Source organism: Lepisosteus platostomus (genome assembly GCF_059453375.1).
Source record: "Lepisosteus platostomus isolate fLepPlt1 chromosome 5 unlocalized genomic scaffold, fLepPlt1.hap1 SUPER_5_unloc_1, whole genome shotgun sequence".
Lineage (NCBI taxonomy): Eukaryota > Metazoa > Chordata > Actinopteri > Semionotiformes > Lepisosteidae > Lepisosteus > Lepisosteus platostomus.
The window spans coordinates 173,339-187,675 of NW_028291471.1; the positions used below are offsets into that span (position 1 = coordinate 173,339).

Here is a 14,337-nt window from a genome sequence, read left to right on the forward strand (position 1 = left end):
ACCCGGCTGTTTCTGTTTCAAACCGTGGGAAAAAAATAAATTAAATTTCGCCCTTCACCGACCGCCGCGCAAAAAAACACAACTTCACGCTACAGAAACGGCCTGTGTGAGGGGGGGGCACGGGAAAAAAATAAAACCTGCGTGTTTTCGGCAGAGTAAGCTCAGCGGGGAAACTCCCTGAATCTCGGGGTTGCTTCTTGAACCCCGAAAACGACCTTTTTTCTCTCTCTCGTTTTCTTGGTGTCTGGGACGTTCACGAGCTCCGCCGCGTCGGTGCGATTCCCAGCGGGACTTGAACATAACCCCCCCCGTGGGGCCACAGCGCCCCCGTGTGGCCGAGAGGACCACCACCCGCAGGGCTGAGCTTTTACTGCCGTGTCCCGCTTTCACTCTGCCGATGAAGGAGGGAATCAAGGAGGAGAATTAATATTGTGATCCACCAGTCCATCACAGGACACACACACACCCTGGACAGGACACCAGTCCTTCACAGGATACCAGTCCATCACAGCCAGTGTCTCATGGGTGTCCAGGCTGGGCACCATCTGTCCATCACAGGACACAAAGACACACACACCCTGGACAGGACACCAGTCCATCACAGGACACACACACATATTATATTTCGCGAGGTATAATACGGGGGGAAAAAGAACATTTATATTTATCAACCTACTAGTAATACTGGGTGGATGTCACGTTCCCCAAAGTTCAGTGCCTCTCTCTAATAAAGTAGAAACGCGACATTAAACTCCATTCGAAACGGGAGAAATCACCAGGACACGATACACCTTGCTCCGGACGATGGGAGAAGACCTGTACCTTCACGAGTCCGGGTTCTGAAAACTTCTTCTGACAGTTCAAAACGTTTCGAAGAGACTACAGCGCTACCCTGTTTTCCATTTCTATCGTGTATTATTAGACAGTCATAAGTATCTGTACTGATCACAGAGTCCCCCTCTCACTGCCAGGACTGAAGCCCAGTGCAGCACGAATAATAATAATAATTAATAAGTCTGGACTCTCCCCTCAGAGCTCTTCCCAGGTCAGGGTGATCCCCTCCAGTCCCCCCAGTGTGCAGCCCCCACCTGGATGATGCTCCAGTCCGCTCAGCACACAGCAGCTCCCAGTTGGGAGGAGAGCAGAGGGATGGAGCCAGTTCAGAGAGGGGGGGTGATTAGGAGGCCATGATGGGTCAAGACCAGGGGGGGAATCAGGCCAGGACACTGGGGTAACACTCCTACTCTTCTCCAGAAACACCCCGGGATTGTTAATGAGCACAGAGAGTCAGGACCTCGGTTTGACGTCTCATCTGAAGGACGGCGCCTGTTTACAGTCCAGTGTCCCCGTCACTATACTGGGGCATCAGGACTCACACAGACCGCAGGGTGAGAGCGCCCCCTGCTGGCCCCACTAACACCTCTCCCAGCAGAAACCTTGGGGGGGGGGGGGAGGGAAAAAACAAAAAGCTAAACAGATTTTTTTTAAAAAAATTTTATTGATGCTTAACAAAAGTCCAGTCCAGTCTGGGGCCCCTCAGCTCCAGTCCAGTCCAGTTTGGGGCCCCTCAGCTCCAGTCCAGTCCAGGCTGGGGCCCCTCAGCTCCAGTTTAGTCCAGGCTGGGGTCCCGCAGGTTCGGTCCAGCACAGTCTGGGGTCCCTCAGGTTCGGTCCAGTCCAGACTGGGGCCCTCAGCTTCGGTCCAGTCCAGTCTGGTGTCCCTCAGCTTTGGTCCAGTCCAGGCTGGGGCCCCTCAGCTCCAGTCCAGTCCAGGCTGGGGCCCCTCAGCTTCGGTCCAGTCCAGGCTGGGGCCCCTCAGCTTCGGTCCAGCACAGTCTGGGGTCCCTCAGGTTCGGTCCAGTCCAGACTGGGGCCCCTCAGCTCCAGTCCAGTCCAGTCTGGGGTCCTTCAGCTTCAGTCCAGATGAGTCTGGGGCCCTACAGCTTCAGTCCAGTCTGGGGCCCTTCAGCCTCAGTCCAGCGCAGTCTGGGGCCCCTCAGCTTCGGTCCAGCACAGTCTGGGGTCCCTCAGCTTCGGTCCAGCACAGTCTGGGGTCCCTCAGCTTCGGTCCAGCACAGACTGGGGCCCCTTAGCTCCAGTCCAGTCCAGTCTGGTGTCCCTCAGCTCCAGTACAGCCCAGTCTGGGGTCCCTCAGCTCCAGTACAGCCCAGTCTGGGGTCCCTCTGCTTCGGTCAAGCCCAGTCTGGGGTCCCTCGGCTCCGGTCCGGTCCGGTCCAGTCCAGTCTAGATCTTAGCAGGCACAGAACCAGGAAAGGAACCTGGAAAGAATATTGTTATTGCAGGTGTGAGGGACACAGACACAGACGTCACCATGACATCAAACAGCAAGAGGAGACTCCTCCTTGAGTCACAGACATGACCGGGCGGCGCCCCCCCGTCTGCTCACCTGCATCTCCTCTTCTTCTTCTTGTCCTTCCCGGCAGCCTGCTCCTCCTCTCACTCGCTCAACCTCTCCTGACTGACGGTCTCCGCCGCCTCCATCGGCTCGTCCTGATCATCTGTCTCCACCGACACGCAGCTCAGGGACTTTAAAAAGGCTCATCGGCGCTTCTGAAGCAGAGACAGGAGAGTCACGTTAAGAGTCGGACTGGACACTCCAGTACATGAACACTGCACTGAGAGAGAGAGAGAGGGGTTCATACAGACACACTGACTGGACACTCCAGGACATGAACACTGCACTGAGAGAGAGAGGGGTTCATATAGACACACTGACTGGACACTCCAGGACATGAACACTGCACTAAGAGAGAGAGGGGTTCATACACACACACTGACTGGACACTCCAGGACATGAACACTGCACTGAGAGAGAGAGGGGTTCATACAGACACACTGACTGGACACTCCAGTACATGAACACTGCACTGAGAGAGAGAGGGGTTCATACAGACACACTGACTGGACACTCCAGTACATGAACACTGCACTGAGAGAGAGAGGGGTTCATACAGACACACTGACTGGACACTAGACAGGAGTAAAGAGAGGATCAGAGCATTACCCACCTTCTTTTTCTTCTGTCCCACAGGAAGTGGTGATTGGACCTCCTCCAGCTGGAGTCCGAGGAGGGAGAGAGGGGGCAGGAGAGGGACAGCACAGGGAGAGAAAGAGAGAGACAGGTGAGTCAAGTGTCCCAAGAGCAGAGACTGCTGAGATCACACTCACAGTGAGTGAGCCTGGGTGTAGCCCACTAATACTGACCCACTGGACACCACAGGACAGAGAGGAGGAGGAGGAGAGAGACACACTGCCTGGACACCACAGGACAGAGAGGAAGAGGAGAGAGACACTGACAGACAGGGCTGAACGAGAGAGAGACACTGAGACCCAGGGACAGACAAGACGGCGAAACTCCACCACAGACAGGACAGGAGGCAGGGTGGGACCAGCACTGACCTTCTTCCTCTCTCCTGCCGGAGGAGCTGTCTCCACCTCCTCTTCCTCCTGCAAGTCAAGAGACAGGCTGTGAGAGAGACGGGCTGGTGGGACATCGGCGAACAGAGCTGAAGGCAGAGAGTCGGGGAGACAGACCCAGCTGGGACAACGCAGGACAGACAGAGAGACAGACAGAAAGGAAGGAGAGAGAGACAGAGATGAAGGCACAGAAAGACAGCGGGCAAAGAGAAAGATTGAGATTGAGGGACAAACAAACCGAGAGAGAGAGAGACAGAGAGGCAGGGACAGACAGACAGCAGGAGGAGAGAGAGACAGAGATCGAGGGACAATATTTTGGTTTCGAAATTTATTCTGAAAATATACAATCATTCACTCCTGAAAAATATTGAGTTCAAATTATACATTATGTACAATATTGTAATCAACATATGGCTAATCATCAAAAATAAAAATAAAAACTGTACTGGGGGACACAGCTGGCTGTGCTGTTCTGGACAGAACACACTGAGGTCCAGTTTCCACCTCCTGCAGGATCAAACAGCACCTCCACTGGCTCTCCAGTGAACAGAGGGACAGACAGAGAGGCTTCAGGCTGCAGGGTGACAGTGTCTCTGTGAGCTGAAAGACAATCAGGACAGAGGATGATAGAAGAACACACTCTGTCAAGAATATAGAGCCCTCTAGTGACCCTACTGTAGACCTGCTTACCACCCACAGTGACGATCACAGTGCTGATACTGCTTCCCTTAAGGTCCCTCACTGTATCGTTGCCCTGATCAGCTGGAGTGAGGGAGCGAAGTGTCAGAGAGCTGTTCTGCACTGACACTCACTGTTCGTACCTGGGGCCAGGGAGCCCTGCGCTGCTCAGTAAGACTATACGATACTGGACAGATCCTGCAGGATCAAACAGCACCTCCACTGGACCAGCAGTGTGGAGGGGGGAGACAGAGAGGCACCAGGCTGCAGGCTGTGGACTTCTGAGTGAGCTGAAAAGGGACAGGTAGAAACATGTTGAATATTTAGTTTTACAACAATACCTTGAGTTTGGACTGTGATCAGCTTCATTTTGTATTTCAGCTGTGAAAATGCAATTTCAAAAATGCACGCCCCAGTCATGTTAGGTTCAAGTTACAGTTGCATCACAACTCAATACATTTGCAATTCACTTCAAATGTTGTTTTTGTTTGATCCAGTCTGTCCTCACCTAAAGGAGATATGGACTCAGTCTTTGGAATTTGTATATATATATATTTCAGTGATCCCTCAGCCATTCCTTCTGTTTTGTAATTCAATTTCTCTTTTAAAATTCCTTCCCCACTTCTAGGACCTGCAGTTGCTGAACTCCACAATGGCTTCTATTGGAAAGTCTGTGACTGAGACCAAGTAAGTGTTCACTTTTTTATGAAACCATTATTTATTTTGGAGCAATGAGCAATTCTTATATAAATACAATAAAATCATTATGCTCAAACTATGAGAGAGAAAATTAAGGATAATTTAAGAAATCAGTCTTAGCTTGTTTCTATACACAGATGGTATTATTTATTTTCAAAGGAAACCCACGAGGATTCCCCTGGTGTGCAAGACGTGCCTGAATACTTTTGATCAGCTTCCTGCTCACTTGAAGAGGGCATGTATGAAGCACGCCACGGCAGAAGAGATCAGGATGGCCTCTCAACAGGCGAGGAAGGACATGATAAATCACCTGAAGAACATCGTGGATTACAACAGAATAGAGATCGTGTCTGGCGAGGCAAAAAGGGCAGTGGTTGTAAGACTGCTGGAGTCCTTGGCATTAGGGACTAAATATACCAAACGCATGATGCTAAAATGTTATTTTCACATATATTAATGTAATAAATGATTGCTTATGCTTTATGCACTACTTCACTGCTTCACTGCTCTATGCTGTCTGGAAATAAATCCTCAGACTGCTTACTGCCCTGGGCATGTACCAATAAATCCGAATGCACATCTGAATCGCAAACAGAATCTCTAGTAAAATACGATCATTTGTGAAACAGGCAAATGACTGTCTCAGGGGCCCATTCCTCATTCTCAAGACACATGTATGTAGTACGTACACCATGCATTGAGCAATAGGGACTGAAGACACCACAGGTAAGGTTAGAAGTCATTCTGAGGTGCCACATGTGAGGGATACAGCTAGGCATCTGAAATGCAGGGTTTGAGAGCCCTTTCAGGAGCACTGCATCCTTTGAGACAGACCCGTGCATGTTAAACAAATGATCATTTCTTTCAGCATTAGGGACTAAATATACTAAACGTATGATGCTTAAATATTATTTTCACATATATTAATGTAATAAATCATTGCTTATGCTTAATAAACAAATCTAATTAAAATAAAAGCTTAAGTTTTGTATTTATCTTGTACCATAGAACATGATTTTCTTTGTATTTCAAGCCCACAAAGTGTCCAAATGACACACTACATGATATAAGGAAGATTATCACATGCATATCGGTATTATCTTTCTTATGAAAATGCATTCCTTTCATTACCTTTTACTTTTTAAAATGAGCTCAAATTGTGTAAAATGTAATAATTTAAGTAGAGGACACCTTCACTGTCCTGACTCTCCGCTGTGTCTCTGATCCTGTCTCTGTCTGTGGCTCTTCTCTCTGTGTATCTGATCTCCTCCATGAGGACTCCTTCACTGTCCTGACTCTCCCCTGTGTCTCTGATCCTGTCTCTGTCTGTGGCTCTTCTCTCAGTGTATCTGATCTCCTCCATGAGGACGCCTTCACTGTCCTGACTCTCCACTGTGTCTCTGATCCTGTCTCTGTCTGTGGCTCTTCTCTCAGTGTATCTGATCTCCTCCATGAGGACTCCTTCACTGTCCTGACTCTCCACTGTGTCTCTGATCCTATCTCTGTCTGTGGCTCTTCTCTCTGTGTATCTGATCTCCTCGATGAGGAAGCCTTCACTGTCCTGACTCTCTCCTGTGTCTCTGATCCTGTCTCTGTCTGTGGCTCTTCTCTCAGTGTATCTGATCTCCTCCATGAGGACTCCTTCACTGTCCTGACTCTCCGCTGTGTCTCTGATCCTGTCTCTGTCTCTGTGGCTCTTCTGTGAGTTTGACCTTGAGAGATCTGTAATGCTGAGTTCTCACTGGAGCAGTCCGATATGATGGTCAATAAAAGGTCCAGCAAAGTCAAAGCTGGTCGCTCCCAGAACAGGACAACGCAAGCTCAAGTATCAATTCATGAAGTTTGTGGGTTTTAATGGATCCGGCCTGAGCAAGCCTGGTTCAGTTAGCAAACGGGCGGCCCACGATCGGCTTTCAACTCATTTCACAACTGCGGTCTCACACCCTGTGTTTTGGGTTGTTTCAGAACGCCTGGAGAAAACGGACTCCGACAACTGTCTGGCGCAAACCCCACTCCCAGCTGGTAACGGTGAGATCCGAAGACCTTTTAGAACAGGACTTGTAAATATTCCCCTTCCATCGTCGTCAGAAGTATGAAGTGGCTCTGCGGGTTTTTTTTAAAAACCCAGCGACACCGACTTTGTCTTCACCCGCAGCGGAGCAGGTCAAGGTTTATCCCTGCGCTGGAAGGACAGGAAAAGAGACGCGGCGTTTCGGCCGCGGAGCCTCCTTCGGGCGCGTGAAGCCGGAAAAGACCACAGTCGAAATGTCGCGTCTCTTTCCCCTCTCTCTCGGCCGCGTGGAACGATCCCGAACCTGCTGCCTCTGCGGCCTGCGGGTGGCCGACACGGCCCCCTCCCTGACCGTTATCCCTACCTGCCGCGCGTCTTCAGCGACGCTTCCCTGACCGTTATCTCTCTTTCAGGAACCGCGGCAACGCAGGAATTCCACTACTCCGTGATCCAGGATCCCGGGCCCGCGGGCGGAAGTAGGTTTTGCCTTCTCGCGTGTAAGGGCTCGCAGGGCTCAAACGGCAGCGGCGGGGGGGGGGCGAGACGCCTGTGGTGCGTGGGCTTGCTAGGTCAGTGCGAGGTGAAGTCGGGGCAGAGCCCCTGGACCACAGCCCCACCACCGGGAGCTCTGCTAAGTGGTGGGTTGGGCAATCATTACTGGATACGAGTGTCAAGTGTCAACACGAGTGTGAGCTGCGTCGATTCGAGTGTGAACGGTGTCGACACGAGTCCTGTTGGTCAGTACAGTGTCAATGCGAGTGTGAACAGTGAGTCCGGTTCTGTACAGTGTTAACTCATTGAATTCCTTCTTGCTCTGCACAGTGTTAACGGGTGAGAACACGTGTTTTATTCTTTGCAGAATTAACACAGACAGATACTGCTGTTGAATACTCCACAGTCAACAAACCCCGAGCCGCACAAAGTGAGGATCTTTTACTTCTATCTATTAAACTAGCAGAAATAAAACATCATGATAACTTCTTGCTGCTCTGTCCAGTTTTAACACAAGTGTGAACATTTGTAATAATAGTGAGTCCTGCTGTTGTGTACAGCGTGAATACAAGCGTGAACAGTGAGTCCTGTCGTCTGTACAGTGTCAATACGTGTGTGAACAGTGAGTCCTGTTGTTCAGTACAGTGTCAATACGCGTGTGAACAGTGAGTCCTGTTGTCTGTACAGTGTCAATACGAGTGTGAACAGTGAGCCCTGTTGTTTAGTATGGTGTTAATGTAAGTCTTATCCTGTATAGTATAAGTAAACATAAGTATTGACCTGTATCCTGTTCTCTACAGACATCACACTACCCAACAGGGATGTGGAGTACGCCACCGTCAACAAACTGAGAGCAGCACAAAGTGAGGACTTTTTTAACTCTTTACCACAGTATAAAACCCACAGGAGTAATGAGAAGGACACTAAAAACAACAACACTGATAGTGAACAAGAGATTTTGAACAATACACATTCTAGTCAGATTTAAATACCCACAGACCTGACCGTTGGAAGTTGTAAAAAAATGCAATTTTTTTTTTTCTGCATGCAGGTTTTCTAAGAACTGAAGAGAGGTTAAAAACGAGAGAACGCCATTCGGTTTTTCAAGCCTGTCTGGTAGTTAGTGATTAATTGGACCCATGATTTAATCCACCTGTATCTGGAGGGAAGCCAGGGTATCGGCATCAACAACAAGGCTGGGCAGCTTGTTCCCCACCCGCCTCTGTGTAAAGACGCGTCACCCATTCTTGGTTTTATTTTCACCTTTCACTATACGTGAAGAATTCCAAAAGGTGCACAAATGCTCCGGAGCTATTCTGTGGTTCAGCGATGTCTCTGGAGCCTCTTGTCACAGTGTGCGACTTCCCTGTGTGTCTCCCCGAACACAGGGTCTGACTGAAGGGGCACTGACCTGCAGGAATGGGAGGAGACCGAGCTGGGACGGTTCTGCCACGTCAGCGAAACTCTGGACCCCGACTTCATCTGCCAAAGAAACAGCAGCGTCAATTAACTCAGCCAGCGAGTTCAACTGTTGCCTCCCTTCTCTCCATCTCTGTGTGTCCCATCTCTTCATAACCCCTCTCCTATCAATCCTACTGTGTTTCATTTACTCTTCCTCACTCTGTCTCCTGTCCGGTTGTCTGCACTTAAAACTGAGGTATTTCCTGTGATCTCCTCTCTCTCGCTGTGTCTCCTGTCCTGTGTGTTTGTTACTGAGGGATTCTCTGTGATCTCCTCTCTCTCGCTGTGTCTCCTGTCCTGTGTGTAAGTATGTTTGTTACTGAGGTATTTCCTGTGATCTCCTCTCTCTCACTGTGTCTCCTGTTCTTCAGTGTTTTAATCCTCTTAAATAATTTAGCTCATTCCTCTCTCACTCACTGCGACTCCTATCCATTCTGTGTTCAGTTCCTCTGACTTGCCTCTTGCATCAGCGCTAGCAATATCATGCATCTATTTAATTTAAAATTATTGATCTGTCACCTTGATAGTTCGATCTCTGCTACAGTTAGCATAGATGGCACAATTAAAAGGACGATGAGCTCAACATCTGTGCGCGTCTAATTAACTGAACCGTACAGAACGTCCTGCCTCAGCTAGTCTCTCGCTGGCGGGGTCGCCCATCGGCTAGGCCACGTCTCCAGGAAATTCTGCGGACTGGACACTGCGGGAGGGTGGGGCTGTGTTTCCACACGAACGCCGGAAATCACTCAGGATCTCCAGAGAGACTCCTGTAGCCTTACAGCATCACAGTCACAGGCCTCAGCATTGCAACTGTATAATATCAAACGCCCAGACACCCTGAGGTGAGGCCGACCAGTCTGAAGTATTACCTGTAAACACCAGGCACACTGGAACCTGACTTCATCGTCCACTTAGCGCAGAGGTGGGGCGGACAGTCAGTTTTCTGGGGAGAAAAAAAACAACACCAGGAATTTAGCATACTGAAAGGATCATGGAGTGATGATCTGGCTGAACCCGCTTGGCTGAGGGCTCCTGGCCAGAGGACGAGGAGGCTGGGTCCCCCCCTGCACAGCGAGGAGGAGTGACCAGGGGGGGCAGCTACACAGGTGGAGACGGGGTGGGAGAGGGACGCGAGGGAGAGAGGGGGATCACGTGCAGTATTGACAGTGTTTCAGGAGAGGAGTCAGGAGTGATTGCTAAAATATCGAGAGCCGAGTCTGACCGAACTAGGGTGTGGCCATCCCTCTCGAACTTTCATCACAAACTCCTGTCTTCCTGCGGTGTCTCTGAGGAAGCTACCATTTTTCATTGGCTAATAAGAGGTGGAAGAGGTGTTAGTGGGACAGCAGGGGGGCGCTCACCCTGTGGTCTGATACCCCAGTATAGTGACGGGGGACACTATACTGTAAACAGGCGCCGTCCTTCGGATGAGACGTAAAACCGAGGTACTAACTCTCTGTGGTCATTAACAATCCCAGGGTGTTTCTCGAAAAGAGTAGGGGTGTAACCCAGGCGTCCTGGACAAATTTCCCATTGGCCCTTACCAATCATGGCCTCCTAATAACCCCCCTCTCTGAACTGGCTTCATCCCTCTGCTCTCCTCCCCACTGAGAGCTGGTGTGTGGGGAGCGTTCTGGCACACTATGGCTGCCGTCACATCAACCAGGTGGGGGCTGTACATTGGTGGTGGTAGTGGGATTCGTCATACCGAAGGTCGCGCTTCAGGCCGCGGCGATGTTGACGGACTGTCTTGTAGCTGATAAGGGTTTAAATTTCGACTTAAGGAGTTGGCCATCGTTATATTTCGCGAGGTATAATACGGGGGGAAAAAGAACATTTATATGTATCAACCTACTAGTAATACTGGGTGGATGTCACGTTCCCCAAAGTTCAGTGCCTCTCTGTAATAAAGTGCAGCGCTTTGAGTGGAGTGTCCAGAAAAGCGCTATATAAGTGTAAGCAATTATTAATAAGGCCCCTCAGTAGTTGAGATCTCTGTTATACCCATCTAGAAACATGCAATCAGCATGTTATTGATGAAGCAATAGTCACAACATTATTCCACACCTCTAACCCTGCACTAAGGGGCGTGCTTCAGGCTCGGGCCAGGGTGAGAGGCGGGTTATGATGACAGTCATGCTTTCTACACCTTATACTGAGCTCAGAAATGGACCGAGCGGACATCTCACATCTATTGATAGATGTGGTGGTTAGATCTCACATCTACCCACCACATCTATTTTAGATTCCATTCCCACCACTTTATTCCAGTACTGTTTCTCTTCTCTCTGTCCCATTGTCCTCAATATAATACATGAATCCTTGAGCACCGGCATTGTACCAACGGTCCTCAAAACTGCTGCTATTACCCCAGTGCCAAAGAAGCCTAACATGGCTCTCGACAATCTTAACAACTTTCGCCCCATCTCGAACTTACCCTTTCTGTCTAAAATTCTAGAACGTGCTGTCACACTTCAGTTACATAACCACCTCATGACAAACAACCTTTTCGAACGCCTCCAATCTGGCTTCCGTCAACTTCACAGCACAGAAACCGCCCTAGTCAAAGTCACCAACGACCTCCTAATAGCTTCTGATTCTGGTTCTCTTTCCATACTCATCCTTCTTGATCTCAGTGCTGCCTTTGACACTGTTGACCATAACATCTTGCTTTCTCGTCTCGAGACTGTGTTTGGAGTCTCTGACACTGCCCTCAAATGGTTTAAGTCTTACCTCACTGATCGCTGTCACTTTGTCTCTCTCAGTGGGTACAGGTCTGAAATCGGTCTTGTCAAGTCTGGTGTCCCTCAGGGCTCAATACTGGGCCCCTTGCTCTTCAGCATTTACATGTTCCCACTTGGTCAGCTTTTAAGATCACATGGCCTCAGCTTTCATTTTTAGGCTGACGATACTCAAATATACATCCATACCAAACCCGACACTGATGTGGCTGTCTCTATTCTATCTAATTGCATCTCTGACATAAAAATTTGGATGACTCATAACTTCCTTCATCTTAACTGTGACAAGACTGAAGTCATGCTTATTGGTACCCCCCATCAACTTCGTAAAGCCAGTCCTGTAACCCTGTCTGTAGATGGCTCTGTACTTGAGCTCCAATCAAAATTGAAAAACCTTGGGGTTATATTCGATTCTGGCTTAACATTCGACCCACATGTACAGCATACTGTCAAAACATCTTTTTTTCACCTTAGAAATATCGCAAGACTACGCCCTATGCTATCATTAACTGTGGCTGAAAAGCTGATCAACATATTTGTATTCTCTCGAATTGACTACTGCAATGCTCTGCTCCCTGGGGTATCTAAATCTACTCTGAACAAGCTGCAGTATGTCCAAAATTCAGCAGCCAGAATCCTGACCAGATCTAGTGCAAGTGTTCACATTACTCCTATCCTGGAGTCCTTGCACTGGCTTCCAGTCAAATTCCGCGTAGACTTTAAAATCCTCATGCTCACCTACAAGGCTTTACATGGCTTGGCACCTCAATACCTGTCTGAACTTTTATCTCCCTACTCCCCACCTCGCAACCTCCGCTCTTCAAATTCTGCCCTCCTTACTGTCCCCCAAGCCCGTCTACATTGTATGGGCGACAGGGCCTTCTCCTGCTATGCCCCCAAGCTCTGGAACTCCTTGCCCAAGGATATTAGAGAGTCACCTTCTCTAAACTCCTTCAAATCCAGACTCAAAACCATCCTTTTCAGAAAAGCCTTTACTTAACTGGTTCCATTCTTCACCCCTCTGCTCTTCTTAATACCATCTTCCACGGTCTCCTCTATTGTTATTGTTGTATTGTTGTAATTATAATTGTGTCCTGTCTTGTGAAATTTTCTTATTTATTGTTGTAGTCTTCTTATTTATTGTTATTGTCATCCTGTAAAGCGCTTTGAGAAGCCACCTTTAAAGGCGCTATATAAAATAAAGTTTATTATTATTATTATTATTATTATAAATTAACATCAAAGGAACAGGTAAAGGTTTATTCCACGTCACAACCGAAGAAGGTTCCATGTTGTGTTTCCTTCTCCTTTCAGCATGGAATAAACCTATACTTTTTCCTTTGCAGCTGACGCAGGTCACTACTTAAATTCCCATCAGCTGTGGACCCCCAGCTGATCTCTACACAGATAGACGAGAGATATCTTCTTAGATGAGAGGTCTACTGGGACTAAGGGAGCATGATGGGGTACCAAAGACTTGAAAAAGCTCTCGCATTAGATTCTGTTTTTGTTGTTTCCCAGATTTGTTTTTAATGTTCTTTTTGTTTTGAAGTTGTTCCTTTAAGTATTTTTTTATTTTTATTTTCTGTAGTCGTTAGACTACTACAGTGATTTACCTAGGTTCCTGGAAGGCTTCTCGCATCGTGGTGGTTGTGTTTTTGGGTTACAAGTATTTTTTTTCTATTGATAGGACCCCACGCATTACTGTGGGACTAGTTAACTTAAGTTCTTACATTGTACCTGAAATTACCACATAAACTACTACTCTGTTTTTCTTTTTTTTTAAATAAAGGCACAAATGATGTTTTTTTTTTCTTGCAGCTGATTGGCAATGACACTACAACGGGTCATTGCAACGAACGTGGCTGCTGAAATTTGTCAGCAGCTCCATACTAAACCTGTTCTCAATTGCAACAAACCTAAAATAACATATGCTGCCCATTAGATGTAACCGATGTAGGAGACTAACTTAAACCACCTCTTCACAGGGTTTATGTAGCTCAGTAGAGGAACAGTCGATCGCATTTGAACTGTTCTGAATGTAGTGGAAATAATATAGTCACAAGGTAACGAACATACGCACCACTCGCTTGAAATATTTACTGTAGCTAAAATTGTTTTCTAGACACCACAACTATTCACAATGAATTTGATGAATACATGTCTTTATTAATAAAAGTGTAATTTATTAATAATTTAGATTAATGTATATCTTTATTAGTAGCTGTATTACCAGTAATGCATGTACAGTCCTTAATATGGGATAGTAAACTTTCAGGTATCTTGGGGAGGTAAGAAAACTGAAATGAAGGAAATACATATTTAAAGGCGGCATAAGTCTTAAATGTGTTCTGTTACATCTGGGTGTTAACTGAATAGATTGTGATTTGACACATGTCTTTCTCAGGAGACAGCAGAAAAATTGGGGAATTTGCAGGTACAGAAAATAACTTGAACTGAACAGGCAAATGTAAGGTTATGTTAAAGAAAAAAAAAACGTTGTCACCTTTTTCAACATGATTATTTAAGACAGTTTATCGGAACCGTATCTCTCCTCCATTCTGTGGCTGTGGTCCAACAGTAACGGTGGTGAAACAAGCAGAATGTGCAGAAAGAATTGGAGACGTAACGGGAGACTCATCCAGTCGATAGAAGGGTTGTGTACGCTGAGAAGTGTAGTTTAAAAGCTTAACAAGCCAGGGAGGAGTCAAACCTACAATCTTCTAAAATGTATTTCCTGTCTTAGAAATGCTCTGTGCGGTATGTCTTGCACAACGTGGACTGCAGATCTGTGATATTGTCGAATTCGAGGGATCCA

At 47.6% G+C, this 14,337-nt stretch overlaps 1 protein-coding gene and 3 long non-coding RNA genes across 5 annotated transcripts in view; 2 read left to right on the plus strand and 2 right to left on the minus strand.

Annotated features, from left to right (window-relative positions):
* The window catches only part of LOC148638368 (uncharacterized), a 51,246-nt gene extending 48,116 nt beyond the window's left edge, over positions 1–3,130 (plus strand). The window contains exon 3 of the long non-coding RNA XR_015931052.1: positions 3,056–3,130. This is a non-coding gene — a long non-coding RNA (uncharacterized LOC148638368). The remainder of the gene's footprint in view (positions 1–3,055) is intronic.
* LOC148638370 (uncharacterized) overlaps positions 1–9,731 on the minus strand; it is a 29,448-nt gene extending 19,717 nt beyond the window's left edge. For both annotated transcript variants that reach the window (XM_088623373.1, XM_088623371.1), the window contains exon 1: positions 9,648–9,731. The gene's annotated coding sequence lies outside the window, so the exon portion shown is untranslated. The remainder of the gene's footprint in view (positions 1–9,647) is intronic.
* Positions 1–14,337, minus strand: part of LOC148638367 (uncharacterized) — a 244,654-nt gene that overhangs the window by 65,166 nt on the left and 165,151 nt on the right. The gene's annotated exons all lie outside the window — the stretch shown is intronic.
* Positions 4,675–5,304, plus strand: LOC148638371 (uncharacterized). The gene is made up of 2 exons (XR_015931058.1): positions 4,675–4,802; positions 4,974–5,304. It is a non-coding gene; the product is annotated as an uncharacterized LOC148638371 (long non-coding RNA).